At 41.3% G+C, this 26,558-nt stretch overlaps 1 protein-coding gene across 1 annotated transcript in view; it reads right to left on the reverse strand.

The window, feature by feature from the left end:
* LOC149458371 (partitioning defective 6 homolog gamma-like) overlaps positions 1-26,558 on the reverse strand; it is a 171,471-nt gene that overhangs the window by 92,474 nt on the left and 52,439 nt on the right. The gene's annotated exons all lie outside the window — the stretch shown is intronic.

Raw genomic sequence — 26,558 nt, forward strand, 5'->3', positions numbered from 1 at the left:
GTCTCGGCTATCCCTGGGACTCCCTCTCTTCAATGGCTGAGATAGAAGCGAGAACCATTGGCTTCCAATGCTGTCAATCACAGCCAGTGAGCCAATGAAAAGAGAGAGGGGGCAGGGCCGAGCCACGGCTCCATGTGTGAATGGATAAACAGAGCAGTGGGTGCCCCCACAGCACGCTGCTTACTGTGGGAGCAACCTACAGGAGGGAGGGGCCAGGAGCGTTGGTGGGGGACCCGAGAAGAGGAGGATCCGGGCTTCTCTGTACAAAACCACTCCACACAGCAGGTAAGTATAGACATGTTTATTTATTTATTTTAAATAAGCCTTTAGAATCATTGTTTAGTGCTAGTGTTTAGTGTTGTTATGTTGGTTTAGGTTTCAAGCACACTGGGTCTTTGCAGACATGCTTAGGTGAACCAAGTGACCATGCATGCATTTATGTAATTGGCCAGAATATGAATTTATTCTGGCCATTGAAATGAATGAACGCTCAAGCGCTCCAAGAGTGTTTGGATGTATTTATATGCATTGACAGTGAGGAACAGAAGTATTTGAACACTCTGCGATTTTGCAAGTTCTCCCACTTAGAAATCATGGAGGGGTCTGAAATGCACATTGTAGGTGCATTCCCACTCAGAGACAGAATTTAAAAAAGAATTCAGGAAATCACATTGTATGATTTTTAAAGAATTTATTTGTCTTGCACTGCTGAACATAAGTATTTGAACACCTGAGAAAATCAGTGTTAATATTTGGTACAGAAGCCTTTGTTTGCAATTACAGAGGTCAAACATTTCCTGTAGTTCTTGACCAGGTTTGCACACACTGCAACAGGGATTTTGGCCCACTCCTCCACATAGATCTCCTCTAGATCTGTCAGGTTTCGGGGCTGTCGCTGAGCAACACGGAGTTTGAGCTCCCTCCAAAGATGTTCTATAGGATTTAGCCACGGCTGTGTGTGTGAATGGACACACAGAGCAGCGGGTGTCCCCATAGCAAGCTGCTTGCTGTGGGGGCACCGGACAGATAGGAGGAGCCAGGAGAGCCTGCAGGGGACTCGAGAAGAGGAGGATCGAGGCTACTCAGTGCAAAACCACTACACACAGTAGGTGTGTATAGACAGGTTTGTTATTTTATAAAACAAAAAAAAAAATGAACCTTTAGAATTGCTTTACTTGAATTTGAGACATCAAAAGGTCAGCGTTAGAGGAAAGAGGGATTTGGGTCCAGAAGACGTACAAGCTCATTAACAAGCAAACCTGCTGAACAATTTAAAGACAGCACAACAGCATTTTGAAAAGTGGGCATTCCCTTAAAAGAAAAGTTCGGGGATTAAGAAAAAAACAAGCATATATACTCATCTTGGTGGATGCAGCATTATTCGGATGTTGAATCTTCTCCTGCCGCTTCTATACCAAGAATTAAGCGATTACCACTGATCGCTCAGTTCTCTGTCTCCAGTGAGCAGAGAGCTGGTGACTCTCAGTCATGGCTCTGTGCTCTGCCCTTTTAGCGCTCACTGGAGCTCTGGCCTATGGAGAGGGTGGGAGCAGCAGGCTCAGCCTCTCAGCGAGCCGTTCAGAAACTGAGCCAGAAACTCCCGCCCTCTCTCCAGAGCATGGACCAGCTCAGTGACGTCGGCTGACAGTGGACTTTAGCCTGCTGTCAGCTGATTATGGGTAACAGGATTGCAGAACTAAGTGCACTCATGTGCCCCACAGAAGTAGGTGTGGAAGATCTTTGGCTATACTTCTTTAATACAGGATTACTCCACTCAGCAGGGCATCGGTGAACATGACCCTTGCTGGATCAAAGCAGAACGGGACGATTGTCAGTTTTGTGACATCTGTGCTCATTCAGTTGCTGTCCACATTCTTACGGCGGAATGTGGTGGACCCTATGGGCAGTCAATTTTAAACAGACTACCTCCAATCCGTCAGGTTTTGAACTGGAAGAATGGAAAAGGATGCGGTCTTTCTCAATTATTTTTTTTTTCCCCGGATATGGACAGACTCGGAGTTAGGCAGATGTAAACAGACACAAGTCCATGCACATCTGCCTATTCAAAGACCTGCATTGGACTTATGATAAGATCCACCTGAAAAACTGACAGGCGGAGCTGGTCAGAATGCCCATGTGAAAGGGGCCTAGACCCCTTTCCTAGACCCCTAGCACATGGTTGTTACAAATAGCAGATGTTTTACTATTTTATCATGATCATTACCATGCTAGTTAAAACGTTTAGGAAGAAATGTCATGCCGATGAAACCAAATCTTCAGCATAGTACATGGACTGCTCCCAAAAAAAGACACAAGTTTTCTTGTATAAAGCTCAAATTCTGACTGCCAAGTTAGAAATCTGCCGATTTTGTTCTATTGCATTAGGAAGGAAAAGGTAAAGCTGCTTCTTGACCTGTGGCCATTTGGGAACAGATGCCAGAAATGGCTAATGGAAATAAAACCTCCTCATCTTTCTTAAACAGGGAACATGCCTGTATGCTCCCACTCATTGTCAGCAGGGGTGATCACCTCTAATCTCTATATTCCATATACCCGACATGAAAACCTCAGCAGTCATTGGAAGGTGGCAGCATGTAATAAACACCTTTCATGACAGCTAGTAGGAGGTTAAAAAGAGACTGTGTTCTTATGGAAAAAAACATTTACAAAGCAGATCAGGTATGCTCCGCTTAAAAAGGAATAAGCAAGGAAAGAAATATAGCTATTTCTGACTCGTTTTTAAAGGTGCAGGCCCGAGGGCTGTCATCTGTACCCTGGCATCTCTACCTAGTGAGTCACTGACCTGGAACAAGTATGCAGGCTGAGAGTCCAGGCTGCTGCAATTTTGGTTCCAGGTCAGTGACTCACTAGGTAGAGATGCCAGAACAGAGCACTGTCCTTGGCAAATATGGCTACATATTGTGCATATTTATTTAAAAAACTTTTTTTTTAATACAGACTGATATAATCGTAGTTTACATCACATTGATCACATTTAAAAAATTTTAAATACTTCAGATTTTTTTTTTTTTCAACTCCCCCTCTGTCCCCCATACAATAAATGGCATGTGCTGATTCTAAAACATCTAGAAGTCATTTTTAAACATAAACGCATTTTTCTCTTATTAACACACATTCTTAGTGATTTCAACTTCTTGAGGCACAGGTGATGGCCTCACAGATGCATCCTGGAAAAGCTACATCACTTGTGCCTTTCAGGAAAATCTCATCTGTAATGCTGGCCACAGATGGTTCGAATCTCAGCCACTTCAGCAAGAACTGGCCGATATTCGAACCATGTATGAGCAGTCTGCATGTAACAAAGTTGAGCGATCGACTTAGGTACAACCAGCCTGCTGGATTGTACATGTGATTATTGCCATTGGCTGTTATAGCCACTATCAACAATCACTGTTCTCCTGGCGGGGATGGCTTCCCCTGCTGGGAGAACACAATAGCTCCACGGGAGGGATTCCCCTGCAGGGGCGGACTGACCATTTAGGCACTCGGGCATTGCCCGAGGGCCCGGGGTCAGTAAAGGGCCCCATGAGATATCCTTGGTACCTTTTTTGGATGTGGTTTGAGTGTGGGCGAGGACACAGGGGCCCCATGATTTCCTATTGCCCAGGGGCCCCATGAGTTGTCAGTCCGCCCCTGTTTCCCTGTCAACACTGTCTGTGGTTGCAGAAAAGAAATCTGCTAGGTCTATGGCTGGCTTAAGGCTCCTTTCAGTCCGGACAGACTCCATCCTGCTCAACAGGGGATCCGCTCACAGACCCCCTGCTGATCAGAGATAAGCGGGCGGATGACACATCCTTGTCTGCTCAGTTTAAGCAGAGCAGACATGGACAGAGCCCACTCTGCTCTATGGGCAGCCAGGTGTTAACGGACTCCACTGTCCATTTACATCAGATCTGATCTGCCTAAATGGAAGAGGACGGATCACTTTCCATTTTTGTTTCTTTAGTGGACCGGATAGGACCCAAAGGGAGGCACGTGTAAACAGACACAAGTCTGTTTACACCCACCTCTATCCATAGAGGTGAATGGACCGTTTGATCAGGTCCACTTGAAAAACTGACAGGTGGACCTGATAGGATTGCGCGTTTGAAAGGAGCCAAAAAGAAGGGTTCATGGAGGAAAAAGATCTTTTTTCTCCAATCAGATCGTTTGACCTGTCATGCGTTCCAAGAGACAGATTTTGTTATGTCATTCATAGATATTATGCCTCCTCCACCAGATCTTGAACAGATGCCATCTGTGGTTAGGCAAAGGAAACTAGGAGAAAGAAGCAACTCACCAGTAACTTTTTTTTTTTTTTTTTTCAATAGATGGCAGTGCAGTAAGGGATTTCAGGAGGATTTTTGCAGGAAAAATCCCAACTTCAAGCAACTGATGTCCCAAGTAGGAACACGGACAAAGTAAATTAAGGACAAAAGTGGTTACTGCTTCATAACCTTGCATGCTTTATTTGCACTGCAGTACTAGATGTTGTTGAGCTATGCTTGCCAAATGTAGTGAGCTATGGTGGTCTTGTTCAAAGTTTCCATTTGCATTTGTTGAACCTGTCCCTAAATATATTCAGTATATGCAACAGGACAACAAGCCCGAGAAAGAAGTGGCAGGGGATAGGAAGGCAAGTGCATAGCTATAGCTGTGGCTCAGCCTCTAAGAGGAGCCCAGAATGGGCGTCTGTTGGTGGAACAATGTGTCTGTTTAAACTACTTCCAGTTCAGCAGTCCTTTACCAAATATATTATCATGTGTAGAACATTCCTCCACTCAGACCTCAGATGCTGCAGAGACCAGCCTGCCAGAGAGAAGTGATGTATATCTGTTTCACCATCAACTGCCATAAGGCACATAATGAGCACAGAAAACCAATGAGGATAACAGAATACCCATTGTTTTCAAAAACGTCCGTTCCCATCAATGAGTTGCTCAGAAGTGCATTGGGTAAAGCCTTTTCAGTCTGCCAACCTGTCATCTGCCTTTCAAGCCAATTTAAAAGTTGTTCTACAAATACTGTAAGTCAAAGCATGGCAATGCACGTCAACATAAAGCATGTTAACGCATGTGATCTGGTGTGAATGAGCCACAAGGCTGGTCCTTGAAACACAAGACAGATCAGTGAACTGCAATCCCTTGTCTAAATCTCAAATACATTAATCATTTCTATTATTAACATATGACACTACAAGTATGATAGACAACCACAGCCAGTAAATTTTATTTTGAAGCCTAGGTGTGGTCAGGCATCAGTTAAAGGCTTAGGAGGGAGCAACAGTTATTCACAGAATTTTATAGAAGAAAAAAAAAAAAAACAGACACACATACCATCTACCACCCATGATATTTATTTATTTTTTTATATATTTTAAGCATTAGTCTAAGAAAAGAAACAGGAAGATGAAAAAAAATCACTCATCTCAATTTCCAAGTTAATGTAAAATTCCAGACAAAAAACATTTTTTCTAGTACTGGAAAAAGTGGATAAGGGGTTAAAAGCCCTGTCAATCTTTCATTGCTGCCTGTGACCCCACTGAGGAGCTTTTTCAGGTCCAATGAATTCCACTATAATAAATATTAGTGATTATATGTCTGTGTATGTTTTCACTAAGCCATGTTATGGTCTAGCTAGTAGTAGTCACATTCAACTAGACTTCTGGTTCTGCAACATTGAAGATGTCTTGCTGCTAAACATGCTGGTGTATGTTCCTGACATTCGTTAGTCCTCATGCACACTTGACGTTTTTACAGCTGCTGTTTTTGGCTTTTATGTTTTTTTCTACAACTAGTAAACCCCCCAGCATGTTATCCTAAAATATATAAAAAAAGTGAAACAAAAAATCCCACAAAACAGCTCTCTCAAAAATTAATAAACCAATATAGAAGTGAATATAAATGACATATAAAAAAAATTATAAAAATATAAATAAAATAAAATAAAAATAAACTGCCACCAAATAAAGTGCAAATATGTGGCAAAAAATTATATATACCAAAACATATATTTAAATCAAAGAAAAAGTCCACTAAATAAAGTCCAAATTAAATATATAATCTTTCTTCAATGAAGATATGGAATCTTTCTCAAATAGAAATATTTCCTCCACAAACGTGAATATTCCAGTGCTCAGCACCCCATCAAAGTGCTAAGTCACCAGATACTGGTGATAAACCAGCATCTTTCAAATATCAATGGATGTGGAAAATTCAGCAGCATAACGATAATACTCATTCATCAGATGATTGATCTCATAACTCTCCATCATGGTAAGTATAAGCCACATGTGAATAGATAGAAATCACTTGCCATAGCAGAATACCGTTTAAATGTTTATTCTTCAAAATATAAAGCCTTTTTGTATATAAAATCGTTTGCAGCCTGCAGCACACAGTATACTGCCCCCAGCACACACAGTGGCGTCTCACCAGCCAGCAACAGATGACGCGGTTGCGTTCATGTGGTCCAGCCACGTGATAGCAGTGTATGTGATGACATCACTGCTCAATCACGCTCTAACGCATTTCGCCACACGACTTCGTCTGAGGGTGCCACGGATGAAGTCGTGTGACGAAATGCAGCTAAACGTGGCAAAATACCGCTAAACGCTAATGCAAAAAGGCTTAAAAAAAAAAAGCTGAAATACTCACATTTTTAACGTGACTTTACACAGCTAACGTTACCAGTGTTATCAAAACACCCAATGTGCATGAGGACTTCTAGATGAAGAAGTGGCTTGGAAAAGCTGCTGAACATCTACAACTAAGAACAAGTCCAGCTGAATGTGACCAACTACTACTAGCTACCTTGGCAAATTATGTGTCTTGCTTGAAAGGGTTTAAATACCCTACCAATGTAACCTTTCAGTATTTTACATTTCCCATACAGTATACAGCGCTGTGTTCTGGCAGCGACATGGAGACTTCCCATCTGCTGCCAATATAAAACCATTGCAGGCTGTGCACAGAAAACTTTGCATTTTTTTGAATGCATGCAAGGCCTCCTCTGATATGCTGTGGTGGAGATTGTGACATCATCCACCCGCCTCTACACCTCAGCCATTCAGGGTAACTCTTGTATTCACTCATAAAAATACAAGGCTTCCTATGAATGACTGCACAGAGCTCAGCCCGACTCAATTTTGTACATGCCGCAGACAGGATGTCCATGTACCCCTGCCGGCACACATCACTGTATATAGTATGTAGCTGATGCTAAATCACGTTTCTACAGTGCTGACAGCAGGCATATTTCTTAGTAAAAGAAAGACTTTGTATTGGCCATCTTGGCCCAAACAGACTATTTAAACTACTGCAAGGCCTGGAGTTAGACTTCAAGAGCATAATAGTTCACTGCAGAGGGCTTTATTTATGAATTAGATTCTTACTCTGGCAGGTAACAAGATGAGAGACAGCAGGGGGAATAAGCTGTATGAGTACAACAGATATGGGCAGCACAGTAGCTAAGTGGTTAGCACTTCCGCCTGGCAGTATTAGGGTCGTTGGTTCGAATCACATGTTCTCCTTGTACCTGCATGGGTTTCCTCCGGTTACTCCGGATTCCTCCCACACTCCAAAGACATGCTGGTAGGTTAATTGGATCCTGTCTAAATTGTCCCTAGTATGTGTATGTATGATTGTAAGTTAGGGACCTTAGATTGTACACCCCTTGAGGGTTGGGGACTGATATGAATGTACAATTGTTATGTAAAGCGCTGGGCAAATTGACGGCGCTATATAAGTACCTGTAATAAATAAATAATGAACAGATTCTTGGCCACAGATGGAGCAGCAATGGGTTTGTCAGACATGTACACACAGCTAAAAACATAAGGGCTCCTACAGAGGCATTATATGTCATCTCTAGGTCAGCATTTTAACACAGGAGTAGATGATGACCCTGGATGCTACCTGAACATAGATGATACCAACCTTCTAGTGTAAAAAAAAGTATTAAAACATCAGTGTTTTCCTTCAAAAACATTTTCCAGCCAAAAATAAAGTGTTATCTGCAGAGATGTTATTTCTACGCTTTACAATGCATACTGCAGACACGTCAAATGTAAACAAAGCAATGTTTATACCAGCCTGGGTCTACAAATGACACGAATCTGTCACAAAAATGCAAAACTATCAGCAGCAGTAGGTAACTTAACATCATATTTTTCCAGAACATACTTAAAGCTACAGAAGCTCTAAAGCCTGGTACACACGGTAAGTTTATTTATTTATTTTTTTTTAACTGAGCAGCTCGTAAGGAGGTCTCTGTATTAACTATTCCATGTTACTACAACGATCTCTATTATGTTCTGACAGGGGGACCAAACACGCGGGCTGAATGTTGACTTGTATCTACTGTAGCAGCTGATTTCAGCCCATGTGTACGGGGCTTAAAGTGGAGCTCCACCTAAAAGGGGAAGCTCTGCTTGTTTGCACCCTTCACTGCCACATTTGGCACTTTGGGGGGGTACCTGGTTTTCACAGGTACCTACTTCCACGTCTGGCTCAGTTCGCCGCTGCGAACTCAGCCAGAAGCTCAGCCCCCTTCCTTCCCCCCCGCAGTCTTCTGGGACACTTCACAGGTCCCAGAAGACTATGGGACCAATCACAAGGCGCAGCGTGACTTGCGCATGTGCAGTAGGAAACTGGCTGGCCTGCGCCAGGAACCTGGAGGCTAGAGTCACCCAAACGCTCCCCACAACCAGCGAACAGCAATTTTCTATACACAAGTGACCTAAAGTGGTAGTAAACTTAGTTTTAAACTGCAGGGTATATATGACAGAGACCCTATTTGGTCTTTTCTGTCATAGAAGCTTCTACAAGCACATTATGGCATAACCCACCTGGGGGCCCTTAAAAAAAAAACATATATAATCGGACTTTACTACTCCCTTAAGCAAGGCGGGATTCACCAAGAAAACTAGTAGCCTGTCCCAATAGTGCTCTGCACACTGCCCTCAGTTATCTTGCACCCATTTACTTGTGAATTCAAATTCCAGAATGCACATTTCACAAACCTCAAGGCTGATACAGATTAAAGAATACTCTGTCCTGTTACCTGTGCCCCATGACTGTTTGCATGCAACACCAAAAAAATAGCACACAGTTTATAAGCCAAAATGGAAGGAAGAGCAAATGATTCATTTGGATAAAATAAAAAAATAGCTTGTGTTGGGCAGATGTTTCCATAATGTCACCCTGACTACTTCCTTTAAACCAAAAAAGTTTTAGATATTTTTAAGTTAAATTTGTATAGAATAAAAAATAAATTAAAAAAGAGCCAAGTGTAGTGATGCGGTTTAAAATCGAAGGCAATTGTGGGAAGTAAGAAAAAGAGCATGGTGTTTACATAGGAGATGCGGTTTTACAGCAGTTTTGTATTGGAGGGGGTCAGAGGGCTTTTTGCCCAAGACTGTATCACAGGGCTTTTTGGCTGAGTAAATTCACATTAAAAACGCAAGCCTATTTACACATAATTGCATCCAGGAAACGCAATTCAAAAACTGAGTTTTAACACACATACATGTGAACCCAGTATGAATGGGCTAAAATCGCACCACACCAAAAGAAGTGCGTGCACTACTTTTTAGACGCACTGTAACCAGATCACATGGTACAAAAGTAACATGCAATCATGTGTGGGCAAACGCACTGCATTTGCGATCTGCGTTTGGGGTGTCATTAACTTTTTATTGACACCCGCTGCAGATGGCAAAAATGTTCTGCATGTGGTATGAATTGCATAGAAACGCAGAGTGCATTGCTGTGCGATTCTGGTGTGAGCATGGTGTGAAACTGCCCTTAGTTTTTTGTGATAAAAAAAAGTCTTCATATCCCACTAAATGTCATTATTGAGTCTGGCTAGGAGTAAAAACTCCCACTGACAAGGTGGATTTACAATTAATTTTTAAATGGTTCCACTTTTTTCCTTGTTCAATATATTTATTGATAATTTAAGTTACACAAGGTGCAGTACAAATATAACAGTTTCCAAATCTCAGCCCATTAGTGTTACATTATGCTGTTTTGGGCACTTCAATGAGTAAGGTATAAACAAGGCTGAAGAATTAGAAAAAGAGAGATTGTGTGGCAGATAAAGTGCAGTGGGGAGTTGGGGTGAGCACCACAGACATTTTCCAGGGTACATTGAACCATCCATTTAAAATGAATAGAGAATTCAACATTTTTTGCTAGGAAGTAGTAGACCAATAGGTCCCAGATCATCTTAAATGTGGCCACTTTGTCTTGGTTCTAGGTTCTGCCAACAATTTTTAATTTGAGAATGCCCAATGGAGTCTAGCTTTAAATTCAGCCAATGAGAGCATGTTGGACAGCCAGGCTATTGGTAGTTCGTTTTGTGGCCCCTAAAAACATGCATCATGAGAGTGAATTGGTATTTTGGGAGGCCTGGCTTAAGACAGAGTAGCACTCTCCATAGATTGCCATGCATAGCAAAGTGGGGAGCATTCTGTAAAGCTGTATCCATAGACTCTGCAATATGGGGCAGGTTCACCGAGTAGCCCCAGGAACAAGTCCTTGAGTAACCTGGAGCAATATCATAAAACAGCATCAATTCTTTTAGAGACACTTGCACAAACGTTTTGAAGGAACTCGACAGCTCGGTTGTTCCAAACATCTTGGAGAACTATTTTTGGTGTTTTTGGTTTGTGGGGCTCAGATGCAGCGTAGTTCCACTTTAGGTTTTAAAAAGATTTAATGCCATTTAAAACATGGCAGGGAGGTGTGGGGTGCAGGATATTCCCTGAGGATATGAGTGGGAAATACCAATATGGGTGTTTTCAGTGGAGGAATGATACTTGTTGAGTGTTGCCAACTGCGCAGCCAGATAATAAGTGTGGGACTCCAAGCCCACAACTGAGTTCAGGTTGTCAGACTGGTCAATGAGATAAAGGGTTTAATGATAAATAATGTCTAACAGTGGGGCCTGTGAAATCAGGATGGGGTCTAATAGATTGGGCCAATGGTTCTATCACTAGTGCGAACAACAGAGAAGATAGTGGGCAGCCTTGTCCAGTTCTCCTAGTATTCAGAATGAAGGAACGTGAGCAGAAAGGGAGGAGTAGAGAGTAGAATTCCAGCTACAGAGTCCAAGTCCAAATCTCCGTTTCTGCAGGATAAAGAATAGCTAAGGCTAAGATAATGAATCAAAAGGTTTTTATCTTATATCAAGAGGAAGTAATAAAAGAGAGATGTTGCGTTTTCTCGCTGCTTTGATGAAGATAGTGATTCTGCGGATGTTGTCTTCAGCCCGCCTGAGAGGCATCTTACCACTAAGTCTGTTATTCTTTACCAAACCAAGCTGTCCAGCAAAAGTGGTAGTTAGAGGATTGAAAGAAGCCATTTAACAGTGACAGGGGTGCTTATGATGGTAATGTATAAATCATTTATGAAAAACCTTTATCTGCTACTCCATCCATAGTGGAGACACCCTAAGTGTATTTCTGGCCAGTTTACCAGATGACTATAAAAGGAAAAAAAAAAAGAGAAAACGAATTCACGACATTTAAGGATTGGTAAATTGCAACATATTAAATTTTTGTTTAACATTACTTTAAAGAAATGGTGATCAGGCCTACAACTAAAAAGAGAGGGTCTGGATGTTTCCATGTACCAATCACCATTTACTTTCTTCATGAATACGATATGTTGAATACACTGTAGATATAGTGGTGTTTTATTTTGTTTTAAACATCTACAGTATAACTGACTGGCATTGCCGCTCTTCCCTGAATATGAAGAGTTAAAAGAACAGGGAACAGGTTTATGTGAAATGTTAATATTTACTGGGTCATGCTGTAGATTCCATTCCCTACTGTGATCTTATTATCTAGTCCTTGCTCAGCTAGTTGCTAAAGTCAGAGATACAGAATATAGGCTGCCAATGCTAATGTCCTAAAATGGTCTGGCTTCAAACGTTTGATTCATTCACCTAGAAGACGCATTCAACAAATTGACCTGGATTGCAGTGAAATCTCCGTATCTACATTCTAGTTTTGGGTCGGAGACCCAACGTGATTCAGGGCATCAGCGCGACAGCCTGGCTACTAGCATTTTAAAATAATAGCAGTAATAGCAGCAGTTATTTTTTTTAAACAAATATACTTGGCAGAGTTACTGAATAAAAAGACTGTTTAAAAAAATTATTATTTAAAGAGAAACTACATCTCATTACACAGCAATTTCTGCTTCCAGCCTTGCAGTGCTACACAATGGTTGTACTTCACGAATTACTACTAAAAATGGGTCTGCACTCCCTGTGTAGCTGATCACTTGTAATAGCAATCACACAGAGCCACTGGAAGCTTCCTATAGTGAATAATCTACAAATCACAATATTCAGTACAACTGTATAATATGGAACATGGGTTTTTAACTACTTCCAGCCAGCTGCATGTACATATGTGGCCTCTCAGTGGGTGGGCTTGTATAGGTAAACAGTTTACTGTACAGATATTGTACTGGGAGCATGCAGGGAGCGCACTATCTATGACCACTGTGATTGGTTGTCACAGGGGCCACATAATTGAAGGCTCCCGAATGCAAATATGCATCAGGAGCTGTCCATGACAGTTTAGTAATTGTACTGGGAGCACGCAGGGAGCGCACTACCTAAACTGTCATTGACAGCTCTCAATGCATATTTGCATCCAGGAGCCTTCAATTATGTGACCCCTGTGACAGCCAATCACAGTGGTCACAGATGTTATTGTACTGGGAGCATGCAGGAGCGCACTATCTGTGACCACTGTGATTGGCTGTCACAGGGGCCACATAATTGAAGGCTCCTGAATGCAGATATGCATTGAGAGCTGTCCATGACAGTTTAGGTAGTGCGCTCCCTGCGTGCTCCCAGTACAATAACTAAACTGTCATGGACAGCTCCTGATGCATATTTGCATTCGGGAGCCTTCAATTATGTCGCCCCTGTGACAGCCAATCACAGTGGTCACAGATAGTACGCTCCTGCATGCTCCCAGTACAATAACTAAACTGTCATGGACAGTTCTCAATGCATATTTGCATCCGGAAGCCTTCAATTATGTGGCCCCTGTGACAGCCAATCACAGTGTTCACAGATAGTGTGCTCCCTGCATGCTCCCAGTACAATAACTAAACTGTCATGGACAGCTCCCAATGCATATTTGCATCCGGGAGCCTTCAATTATGTGACCCCTGTGACAGCCAATCACAGTGGTCACATGATTGGAATGTCTGCCCCCGCCTCCCGGCATTTCAGTCCACTTAAAGGGCCAGGAGGCAGTGGCTGGAAGGGGTTAAAAAAAATAATTGCAATAGTAACCCAAAATATGTACTACTAAAAATACATAAAACCACTTTCCCTTTAAGTGAACATTTCAGGTCTTCTTAAAAGTGCAGCAATTCGCAGCTGTTGCAGTAGTGACAAGTTTTCTTCCGAGGAGGTCTTCTGTTAACTGTAAATGCATCAGAACAGCAGAGTGGAACATGTTTTGGGCATGGTGATGCTAATGTCATCGTGTGACACCACAGGAAAACTTATCATGCTTCTGATGCATGTGAACTCCATTAAAGATGCATTCAATTCCAGCTATTTTTTTTTTCTTTACTGCATTTAAAAATCATTGGGTGGGTATGGTGTACCTGCTGTTCTCACCCTGGTATTCGTCTTGGGCACCAAGTAAATCTTCATAATTTCTTTTATCCTCACATCTCATTTTGCAGCAAGCTGGGACAGAAAATAATAGGCAAACTCTACGCTGGTAAAAGACATTTTCAGTACTTTAGGGAAGGTTAGGAGCTCGGACAATGTTTTTGTTGCTGTTCCTTTTTCCTGACTGGCTGACAGCCTCTCCCCTCATAAAAATACAATTTTGCTGAAGTTCAGTTTTAGGGTAGATGCAAACAAATGTAAATACAGGCATATGGCTGCACACGATAAAATACGCCGGTGTTTATAGCACCTGGGAGCCCCAGCAGCAATTTCTGTCCATATACCTATATTGCAAAATATGCTGTGCGTCTGAAATTTTATCTACGCAATATTCCCAGCACACACATTCTTGAAAGTGGCTGTAAATGCAAATGGGTACTGCAGTAACCACTGGCCGGAAACTGAAGACATTGAGCCCTGGTTCACACTGATGCGGTGCGGAATTCGCAGCATTTTCTGTGCTAATTCCGCACTGCATCAGAATCGCACCCCGTTCATGTGAACCGTTGCGGGTGAGTATGTTAACAACACCCTGAAAGCGGTCCGCAAAATGCAGTGCGATGTGCAGAATCGGATCACATAGATGTGAATACCCATGTAGCCCGATTCTAGTGCGGCTCATATAAGGGTCCAGCACCTTTTTGGTGCGGTTGCGGTGCGATTAGAACCATACAAAATGTAAGGCTCCAATCGCACCGCATACAAATTGCATGTGATTTGCACAGGAATGCAGTGCGGTTCCTGTGCGAATCACATGCGATATACCGCACTGCATAGATGTGGACCCAGACTCAAAGCAAGAAGTATGTTACCAGCACACCAAGGATCTCCAGAACTGGTCCAAAGCTTTATTCAGCAATCACATAGTTACAGAAGCAACATTTCCGAGCCTTGCAGGACCCCTTCATTAGGCAAAATCCTCTCTTGTATTAAAAGAGGTATAGACTCCAGAGAGAGAGGTATCATATTACCCCTGTACAAATCATTACTAAGACCTCATCTGGAATATGCAGCTCAGTTTTGGGCACCAATTCACAAAAAGAACATTGGGGAACTGGAGAAACTACAGAGAAGGGCAACCAAACTGATACGAGGCATAGAAGAGCTCAACTATGAGGAAAGATTAGAGGAACAGAATTTATTCTCTCTTGAGAAGAGAAGATTAAGGGGGATATGATCAACATGTATAAATACATCAGTGGTTCATATAGAGAACTCGGTGTAGAGCTATTCACCCTGAGGTCATCACAGAGGACAAGGGGGAACTCTTTATGTCTGGAGGAAAAGAAATTTAATCTCTAAACACGGAAAGGTTTCTTCACAGTGAGAGCTGTGAAAATGTGGAACAGACTCCCTCAAGAGTTGGTTCTGGTCAGCTCAGTGGATTGCTTCAAAAAGGCCTGGATTCTTTCTTAGATACACAGAATATAACTGGATACTAACATTTATAGGTAAAGTTGATCCAGGGAATATCTGATTGCCTCTCGAGGGATCAGGAAGGATTTTTTTCCCCTGCAGGAGCAAATTGGACCATGCTTTGCTGGGTTATTTTTTGCCTTCCTCTGGATCAACTGTGGGTGTAGGATTATAACTTTTTTTTTTTCCGAAACGTTGCTTCTGTAACTAAGACGTGATCAATGAATAAAGCTTGGGACCTGTTCTAGAGATCCTTGGTGTGCTGGTGACATACATCTTGCTTTGAAAGTTCATGTAAACACAGATTCCCACAATTACATGCACATGGATGTACTGTATTTTCCAAAATGCATCTGGCATACCCTGACCAAGTCCTACACACCTGGGGGAGGAAAAAAAAAAAAAAAAAGTCGGTCCCATGGCATTTCAGCCAGTCAGGAACAGCCTTGTATTTTTAGAATTAGATTCAAGGCATTATTTGATTGGCCGAGTAGAAGGGTTGGGCAGATGACATCGCTATCCCCACCTCAGTCAATAAGTACCTTGTATTCAAGGATAAAAATATAAAAGCTAGAGCTCTCCTCTGTACAACCACTGGATGTGCTTTGTATTTTGCTTATCTTTGCTACTGGATCATTTCTACAAATGAAAAAAAATACAAAGCTATTCCTGAATGGCTGAGATGGTGTAGGACGGACATTCTTTTTTGGTGCAAAAAAGAAGTGTGTAGGACTCAGCCAGGAAGTCAGCACAGCTTACTGTATGTAGCACAGGCTGCTGCAATGTATTACAGCCTCTGAAAGTAGCCAGTCTGTTCTGTAATAAGCATACATTTGAACCAAGCGGTCACAATAAAACTGGTTTACGGTTGCAAATAAGCCCTAATAAGACCAATATTGTATTCACATGAATGAAGCATGCATAGACGCAGAAAGCTCTAAAGTATTATTGTGACAACAAAACTAGAGGTTTCCTAATGTGATACAAGCAGACATTTCAGAAGCTCAAAAACAAAGTCTACTTATTAAAAGATCAAATGCATCTCCGTCGCCCACCAGTCTGGAAGCCAGTACTTAAAGAGAAACGTCACCTCCTGTGGTTTTTTTCAACTCCCACTTACCTTTTTCACTGGGTTCACCTTCAAAAAGTATACTTACATCCAGTGAATCCAGCAATGTTCTGCTGTGATTGGCTGCTCCACACTGGGTCCCGCACCACCATCTTCCTTTCGGAAGTCAACAGGAGCTGGCTGTCTCTTCTGGGTTCTTGCAGCTGCCCCCCACCCTGAAGATTTGCAAGCAGATGTGGCCTCCTCCAGCCACAGTGTGTGGAAACTGATGCCTTCTGAGATAAGTAACATGCATATCTCAGGAGGTACCAGAAGCAACGTGACAATATTCTTGCCTAGGCAAGAAAGTAGACACAGTGCGGGCTGGAGCACAAATACCATATTTTGGTGTTAAGGTCCACTTTAATGCAACTGGTGGGATGGTACCACTGTATACAATAGAAAATATATACCATGGATTAGTGCTGTGATACTCAGTGAACAAATAAATAAATAGATAGATAAATAAATAAATAGACCCCGCACCCAAGTGTAGGAGTATAGGAACTACTAAAAACAACGGGTGAAAAATCGTGACCAAAGCAATGGACAAAAATATATAAACATCTGCATAACACAAAGTGTAATTAAAGTGCCAGTGATGAACAAGTGTACAAGTGACCAAAAATAAATAATAAACTTGATTGTAGAAAAACATGTCACAATATATAAGTCCCAAACAAAGTCAATATAGTGTTCAGTCCCAAAAAAAAAAAATCAGTGAATCTTCAGCACAAGCCGTGAATCATCCAGTGATCACTGCAATGAATCAATCCTCCACCAGCTAGCGTGCGCGCTCACCTTCAAACTGCGACCCACAAGGGGTCATTAGGCGTTGAATACTCTCAATCGATGATCTTACTGTGTATCTCCCTCGATAGTACTCAGAGCACTCCTCTATGGTGGAGATGGTGAGCACTCACAAGCGTTAGAGCAATAACCACTCAGGTGTCCTTACATGGATATGGCCATAAGATTCTCTCATCTCCAGTATCCCCACATGGAGGATTTAAACAAATAAGCTTCCCATGATGTAGTAAGTCAAATATTTATCGTAAAAAGAAACACAAAGTGACTACTCACACTTAAAAACGGGTCTGCAGACCCAAACAGGAAAGAAACACTGCAATCTAATGCAAAAAGGTGTATAAGCTTGGGAGTACCAAGATGGCGGCTGCCGTCCGTACCGGAAATGACATTACCACGCTTCCGCCCTACGTGTTGAGTCACATGACTTCCTCAGGGCTCAAAGCGCAGCACTAATCCCTTGTATATATTTCTGTCACTATTGGGATTATAGTCAGGTGTCTGTGGCCATTGGCGGTGATTATAGTTACCTGGCAGCACAGGAAGATTTGTCTTGCGATGAAACTGACTCTATTGGAAAATATTCAGCATGTCATATATAAAATGTACCTGGAGGAAAAGGGGGGTTGTTGGTCATTTTGCCGATGAGGGGGCCCCCAGTGTTGCTGGATGACATTCTGAATATTTTATATTTATTATAGGTACTTATATAGCGCCAATTTGGATATATATTGTACATTCACATCAGTCCCTAACCCTCAAGGGGTGTACAATCTAAGGTCCCTAACTTACATTCATACATACACATACTAGGGCCAATTTAGACAGGAGCCAATTCACCTACCAATAAAGGTGCTTTTGTTGCAAGAAAATTGAGGTACACTTGCAACATATTTTCTCCTGCTTATTAAAAGAAACACGGTTTACTTTCTTCTGTAAAAAGCTAGTTGCCTAGTTTCAAAATACATCTTGAGACTCTAACCCAGAAGAAACATACATATCTCAAAAGACAGTCAACTGGTAAGCTAGTGTTTCCAGAAGAAGGTCAACAAAGGCAGCATCCATACCTACTCACTACAAGTTCCTTCAAATAGGAGTGCAAAAAAGTAATAAAAGGTATTTAAAGAGTATTAGCCCACAGCTAGCACTTGTCAGATCACAGCAGTCACTTCCACTTCAGAGGCATTTAACTGATTGCCATTTTTTCTGCATTTTGTAAATGAGATCCCTGTGCATATTTGATGACAGAGTAAAAAGCAATGAGGCTTTGAAAACCAAGAAAAAAGAAAAAAGTAGGTGTCATCTGGCATCGACCAGATTCCAATTACAATATTACATTGCAGTGTTTGCTTGGCTGACATAGCCAATAAAATGTTCCTTTCTTAATGAAACCCACTGTATTCAGTTTACAACTGTGGAACCAACACAGCACATCAGCTTGCATTTCTATAGCCTATTCATTGTGATTGCTCTCAACGTAAAAGCATTTTCGGGACCAATTGAACCAACATTCCTTCATACAAAAAGCAGCAGATGCACCAGCTATTCAGAATCCTAAGCAAGCTTTGTTACATTTCATAGAAAGATGCCTGTATTTGAGGCCAAAGATTGCACAAAGCAGAACACTCATAAGGGGTACAAGAAATCATTTACATTGATTAGGTAAACTAGAAAACAACTGAACAAAACTGAAAATCTGTCCTCTATTAAATGAAGATAAACTGTTACTTGTCTCAGTACAGCCAAAAATAAATTGAGATTGAGGATAGGATATTGTGGAGCGTGCAAAGTCTGAAAAGCCACTGATTCATTATTTGTCAGTGCAGCAGTAAGAATCACGCCAACCGGTGCTACCCATGTAGAAAACCGGTAGCAAGACATTCAATTGTGCACTGTAAAATGGATACAAAGTTTTCTATTGATAAGTGACTAAAATGTAAAAAAAAAAAAAATTTTTAAAGAAAACAAAAAACAAAAAAACCCAACTTTTTTTGGTTAAAAACATATTCTATCAATTCTAATGACCCCTTACTCTTAGATATTCATTACATACTTAAAAGAATGCTAGCAGTTTATGGGGGATGGGTGTTACTAATATGGAAGTATACGTATCCCGAATAAATCTGTCTGCTCTGCTTTAGGGCCCCGTCACGCCACCATGCTACAGTAACACGCACATTACATGCCTTGGTACCCTGTGGTGCCATTCAAAGTGTAAACAGACTACTGTGTATTGTGGTGGGATAGCAAATATACAACAGTTCCAATTTTTGGCCCATTGCGGTGCATTAAGTATCCCACTCAAATGAATGAACCGCCTTAATTTAACATGTGTGCATTAAAAGCACTTCAACAGGCTTGAGTGGTGTAAATAGGCCCTCTAAATGCAACTTAAGTAAAAAATATACAATCTATATGTAAATATACAAAACAGATATATAAATACTAATTGGATTACATATAGTGTATTACGTGTATCAAAAAAGGCATTTTTATTTAAAAAATGCAGTTTTCGTCCTTTTTTTTTTTAATCTCAGTGCAGCTGATTTCCCATTGCCTCTTTCAGCACCTGTTTTCACTGGCTCTAGCATTGTTTGCACATCATTGCATTGACCCATCTCCTTATTAAATCTGTGCAATGTGACAGGATTGTAAGCAGGTGCAGTTAGCTAGCCTACCACTAGTTGGTTCTTCTCCAACATAGTGTGCAAAAGGGAATTATGTAAGTGGGTGTTAGGTCCCCTTTTTAGACAAAGCCTTTCTGTAGTGATGTAGTGGGTAGAGTTAATATATACATATACAAATATATATATATATACACACACACACATACATATACACACACACTCATGAACTGGATGCACAAAGTCTAAGGGGCGCGTCAGAGCCCTCTGAGTGGGTATGGATGACCCTGGGGAGTGAGAGAGAGAAACTAGGGAGCTGGATTCCAACACTGTGGTGTTCCCAAGGAGATGTGAGAGATATTAAGGGAAGATAGTTTAACAGTGATGTGCAATGTGCAGCTTTCACATTTGACTGCCCACTATGATTGGTGAAACATGGATAGCTGCACCGTAGTATGTCTCTTTGATGGGTCACTGTCATCTTTGAAGAACAGCAAAGTGCGGAAACTATGGATTGGTGTGGACATTCCTATCTTGTGAAAACAAAGGCTAATGACCAGGGATGTTGTGGGAAGGCCTATGGCAAGGAGTTGGGAAGAATATGGCAGAGGGATTGGGCTATAGCAGTGGGTTGTTGTCCTACCCAAGAAGAAGCTGGGTGGAAGCTTGGGTAATTTGGTGCAACAACGGGCCAATCTGAAGCCCCCTTACAGGAAGGCAACTCAGGAGAACAATTGGGGGACAATCTCTCCATAGAAGTTAGTGTATGAACAAAAACCATCATAGCAGATCACCAAATATTCTTTAAAAAAAGATTGAAAAACACAGATGAAATACATATAAGAGAGCCATTTAACCTGCCAAAGGATCCATTCATTCCTAAAATTTGTACAACTCCATCACAACCAGGAGGACAAGATCACTTTCTCCATTACACCTAAAGTGTTACTAAACCCAGGACCCTGCATTCACTATATCTGGTCTCCCACAGTACACAGAACATGGAAATGCAATTATTTTAGTAAATATAAACTGCTAAATACCTTTTCTCATCAGCACTTAGAGCAGGCTTATGACTTCTATCAATGTTCAGCAGAGCACTGGTTAAGCTTGTAGGAGGAGTTTTCTCTAGGAGAATGCAGAACCTCTGTTTGGACAGTGCTAATTGGCCCTGTGCTGATCACATGCACTCTCCAGAGAAAATAAAAAAAAAAACCTCTCTAGCAATGCACATCAAATTGAGCATGTGCCTCCACATGATATGTCTTATCAGGAGATATGAGGGAGACACTGGAAGAATGAGAGGATCAGAGAAGTCAGGATCAAATAGCCTTTTTCCATATTACAGAGGATTAACCCCTTAGGTTCCACAGTGAGTATAACAAGCATGCTTTACTGCATATACAGACTGATCTTACTGTTGTGGGATTAGTAACACTTTAAGATATCAGGCTATGTTGTTTCCACACTCCCAGCCTGCTGATTAGACAGGATGCCCCTATTCACACCTGAGCATTTTTGTAAGTGTTTCTGCACTACACGAGACAAAGCTCAGCTTCCTTTTCAATGCTGGCTGTTCACATCTCAATGCTCAATATCTTGAAGAGGTACTGTACATTAGCTTTTTTTAGAGCTGTGCTACGTGTTTTTTGGCCTCATAAGACTTCAATGGAAGCCCCTGTAAATGAACACAAGCATTTTCACTCGTGTTTTTGCGCCTGAACAACTGTACTCTGCTCTCATTTTCCTCTTCTCCCACCCAGGACTTGGCATACATATGCACAAATGCTTGCAAAACACTTTAAAAAAAAAAACAAGTATACACATGTGTAAAAAAATAATGCATGTCTAAGTGCTTTTTAGGTGTGAATTGGAGGAGTGAAAAGGAGCAGCAGCAGACTCATGAGGTCATCCCTCTGCTCAGGCTGCACATTCCCTATCCCTATGTTCTTTGTCAGTATACCTACACATGCAGCTCACCAGACTGGCTCCCCCTCCCTTCTTTTTCCCAGTCAGAGATTTGCTGTGCAGTAGATTGCAGAATTATTAAATTAAAGTCAGGTAGGTTGATTAGTCATGTTAAGAAAATAAATGTAATGATTACTGAATGCAGAGATGCATTAATTTTTATTTCTGTCTGGAGATCAGCTGCATATTTGAAAAGGTTGAAAACCGCTTCTGAAATACCTTTAAAATATTAAAGCTTATATGAGATTTTAGTGAGTGATATTAGATCTACGTTATGTCTGCTGCTGGTCTGACCAGCTGCTGCTTAGTATGTTTCTGGTTTTTCACGTGTCCAACAGCAGTTTTTGGACAGAGGCCTTTGATTTGTACGGAAAGAGCCCTCCACTGTGGCAGAATAACAGAAGGGTCGAAGAAGAAGTGACTGGTTGGATCAGAATGGAGCCAACTGGCAAGTATGTCAGCAGTCTTTTTTGGGGAAGCAGCTAGTTGCAGTATTTAAACCTCTTTCATTTCATTCATCCCCGCCAGTACAGTAAACGTCGGATTTACGGCGCCGATACTTGTAGTTGTGGCTCTCATACAGTGATAATAGTGCGTTGTCGCTCACATGCCACTTCATTCATCAAAAAACATCTTTTCACAAAATGCAAATGTATCGTGACTAAATGAGAGAGACATAAGTGTTCATCCTTCCCTCATCCATTCACAGAATGCCTTATATTCTGTTAAAAAGCTTACAAAACATTTAGTGAATGGACAAGGTGGAGTGCAAGCAACCCACCTTCAACACTGTCTGCACTGTATGATAGCCTGGATTATAAATTTCAGTTTAGGGATACATGTAGCTAAGAATTCTAACACAGCAGCACTGGAAGCACAACATTAGAGCTGATTTATTGGTGCACAGGAAACGTCCAAAGTTCAAATACAAATAAAGAGTTTGGTTTTAGTATTACATATTAGGCCTCCCTTTGTATGAAATAACTTAATATAAAAGAAAATAAATTATGTATATAAAAGTTATGTATGGAGAAGAAAGATGAAAAACCAGGACTTCCTGGCCACAGTCATGATCATGATGGAAATACAAAGCACAAATAAAAAAAAAAAAAAAAGACTCTTAGGGCTCATGTACACGAGGCATTTAGAAAACTCTTCTAAACGATGGAAACTGACTGCTGGAAACCGTAGGTTAAAAACCGTCAGTTTAGCCGTGCTTGCATACCGCGATTGCGTTTGGAAGCGTTTTAAAATATAACCTCAGGAGACCTTCGCAAATGCCCAGAATGCACTGAAAAATAGTAATAAATTAACTATTTCAGACATTTTGGGAGAAATAGAGAGAGCAGAAGCAGAGAGAGCAGTATGTGTTGAGATTACCTGTCTTTTCTGGTTGTATTCACTATGGATATGGGAGCATAATGCGGCACGTTCTACCATTTTTTACTTCACGTGAAACCTGGAACTGACTGTGCTGGTCTACCGGGTCCATTTGAATACATGGAAAACGCTTTGCATACATTTCTGATGATGAAAAAAGGCTCTGGACATGGAACAGTTAAAAAACGCTTCTAAATGCAAACGCTTATAAATGCAGCTAACTGCGTTTACACGTTTACAAGCTTTTTCCGTTTGAAACGCTGGTAAAATCTACTCCTGAACACAAGTTTGGTGTGTTAAAAAAAACGACTGTAAACTCAACTGCCTGTAAATGACTGTAAATGACGATGTGTACATGGACACATAGGAATACATTAGGGAGAGTTCAGGGGCTGCTAAAAAAAACGCAGAAAAGCTCCTGAAGGTCAGTTTATCAGCTGCGGTGTACATGAGCCCTTACAGGTTCATGGGAGCAGTTTCTGACCCACACCTACACAGAAGGAGAGAAGGAAGACTAGTCATGCACAGATTCTCCCCCCCAATGTGTATGGCTCTTAGAGCTATTGAAACTCCACTAACAGGCTTCTCCAATACAGCAGAGCACAGAAGACATGTCAGTAACCCGTACCATTATTGAGGTTCAAGAAGTGAAAACCTAGTATGGTTTCTTGCTATGTGTTACTGCTGTGCGATTTTATTGCAAATTACCTTTAATTTTAATGCTAGGTTGTGAACTGCCTGTGACATAACAATACACCATGAGATAGAAAGGCATATGGCAACGTCATGCTCACAATTTGTCTTTATATCTCTGCTTTAAGGATAGATGACAGTTCCACGTTAAATTTCAAAAGCAGATGTTCCAGGACACAGTGCCCACATAAACATATATGCCAGGAGTACAGAAATCTCCCCAGTGATAAAGAACGGACCATTTTATAAGTGATCATACACATCAGATTTGGAGTCTGGTGTCTTCCATTAATAGTCTTCTGAGGGCTGTTTTGTGGGAAGATTAAATTCTATTTCATGGCTTTTATAACACTTTATTGGTTAATTGTGTTACGCAGATTCCTTCTGAAGGGACCAGTAAAGGTCATGTTCAGACCTGAATAAATCCTAGAATATACGAAGGGGGCAAGGGCCAGAAATGTTACAGAAGCAGAAGATGCAGTTTGACAACGAGGCCTTGTAAAACACTTATCATAAATCCCTGAAGCCTTGTGTAAGCCAATGAAGCCATGAAATGAGTCTGATAGTCTTGCAAAGTTTAACACAGCTGCTCTGTCAATCTATCCTCCTTCCATACTCGAATGATTATGCACACAAACTACTCGGATCCAACACACTATGAAACTTCCAATTGCTGCATCTCCTACCACCCTGCAGGCAATGTCTTTTCAACTAAATGCCACATTCAAGCAATAGAAATTTGTCAATGACTCACCAAGACTGATTGACCTCTAACTATCTAAATTACAATCTTAATCCCTCAAACCTAGGAAGCTGCAGAATAGAAAGATTTGATCTTTAATGGCATGTTTCACAATGGGCAAAGCAGGCTGCTTCACATGGTTACAATGGATATCTCTTGGCAGCCAAGAGTTGACACTTGAGAATAAAAAAAAACCATATATGAGCAATTCAGATATGTCTACCAGATACATATCCATACTAAAAAAAAAGATCAGATAATCTGATCTATGATAACGCCATTCACCTCTAACTGGATAATATACAAGAAATAGTGAAGCGTTGTTATTTGAATCTGTAAAGAATTATGAGTCAAGCAATACTGCAATACAAGTACAATATTATTCAGGTGCAAACGGTGGTATTCTAGCACAAGTAAATGGTTGGAACGTAAGTCAGTACGAATAAATCCAAATTGTAGACTTGTAGGTCATATCAGATCTAAATTCTAGGAGTTCAGTTCCTTATAATCAATGATGTGATGAAAAGATAAGAAATAAGTGAATTGCGCACTCACCAGAAGTGTGCTACCAAAACGCATTTGAGATCATAATCGTCTCGTCTCATCGGGTTAGCCAGGACAATCACTTCCAGGTATCGTCAGGTTCCTGCGCCTGTGCCTTTAAGGACCCCTCAAATGGTATCACTGTCTCAGGACACTTCTAAACTGGCCTCTGTGAATGGTGAGACTCGCAGAGGAGCCCAAGAATAATGCCACATAGCATGATACTGCACTCAATAGGGTATTTATTCCAACAAAGGTACAAAACATACAAGGAAAGAATAAACCAAAAAAACTGACCATGTGTGTGAAGATGGCCGCCAACGGCGGCAAGACGTCAGGATGCTGTAGCCCTGACTGTGACGCGTTTCGTGCAAAGCACTTAGTCATAGGGTGCAGCCTATTCACTTATTTCTTACCTTTTCATCACATCATTGATTATAAGGAACTGAACTCCTAGAATTTAGATCTGATATGACCTACAAGTCTACAATTTGGATTTATTCTTACTGACTTACGTTCCACCCATTTACTTGTGGTAGAATACCACCGTTTGCACCTGAATTATATTGTACTTATATGAATCTGTAAAGAATTATGAGTCAAGCAATATAACAGCGCTGCACTATTTTTTGTATATTATCCACTTTTCGAGGTTTTATGGTACCTTTAGGTGTCCTAGCTGCTGTCACTTTATAATAGCGCTCGCATATCCTCATTTTGATTCACCTCTAACTGCTTTTATTATTATGCCTTCTGGTGTGTTTCCAATGCTTTGAACCACTTCAAATCTGAACTAAAGTTATTAGGCATCCCTCTTTTTCGGTCATTCAATATCCAAATTTGTTGCAGTGCAATAACAACCATACACTCAGCTTACTTTTGATCTGGACACCAGGTGCCCATACGGAGTAGGTAGTTGCTGCTTTCCAGTGCATGAAAACAGTAGGACAAGTTCTCTATGGAGGACAACTGACATGCTTTGGTGGTCACCAGGAGGCAAACAGATAACTCGCTGGTTTTGAAATTTTCAGCGAATAACCTGTTCCTTTTATTCTAGTGATAAGATTGTTAAGCTAGTCATAGATGGATTAAAATTTGGCCAGTTCAGCAGGGACCAGCCGAATTTCCATCCATCTATGGCCGTCCTGGATCAACTCCTTTCAAAACTGGAATGTTGTAAAATTTTCATTAGAGCAGTGGCTGCAGCGCCAATCAGTGTGTTCCAACAAAGGAGGGGTCCCTGCTGTCAGGATACAAAAGCACAGCAGGGAGGATTCCTCCATCTACATCACCTGTGTGGATAGGGAATTTGTCCGTTTTGTTTCTTTTTGATCAGCCCTCAAAAAAAAAAACCACCCAAAAACCAGACTTGCTCCAGAATAGGTATATAGAAGCATGCTCAATGACAGAGATGATCTCAGACATGTTCGGATCCTACCCTGCCAGAAAGCTGTCACTGCACACGGTCAATCATAAGCAACCAAGGCATTCCCTACCCCAAAGCCTCCTTGTATACATGTGGCTCCGGGGGCAGCGAATGCCTCAGCCACTTATGATTGGC

Source organism: Staurois parvus, unplaced genomic scaffold, assembly GCF_062004578.1.
Source record: "Staurois parvus isolate SC_StPar_1 unplaced genomic scaffold, SC_StPar_1.0 ptg000287l, whole genome shotgun sequence".
Classification (NCBI taxonomy): Eukaryota; Metazoa; Chordata; class Amphibia; order Anura; family Ranidae; genus Staurois; species Staurois parvus.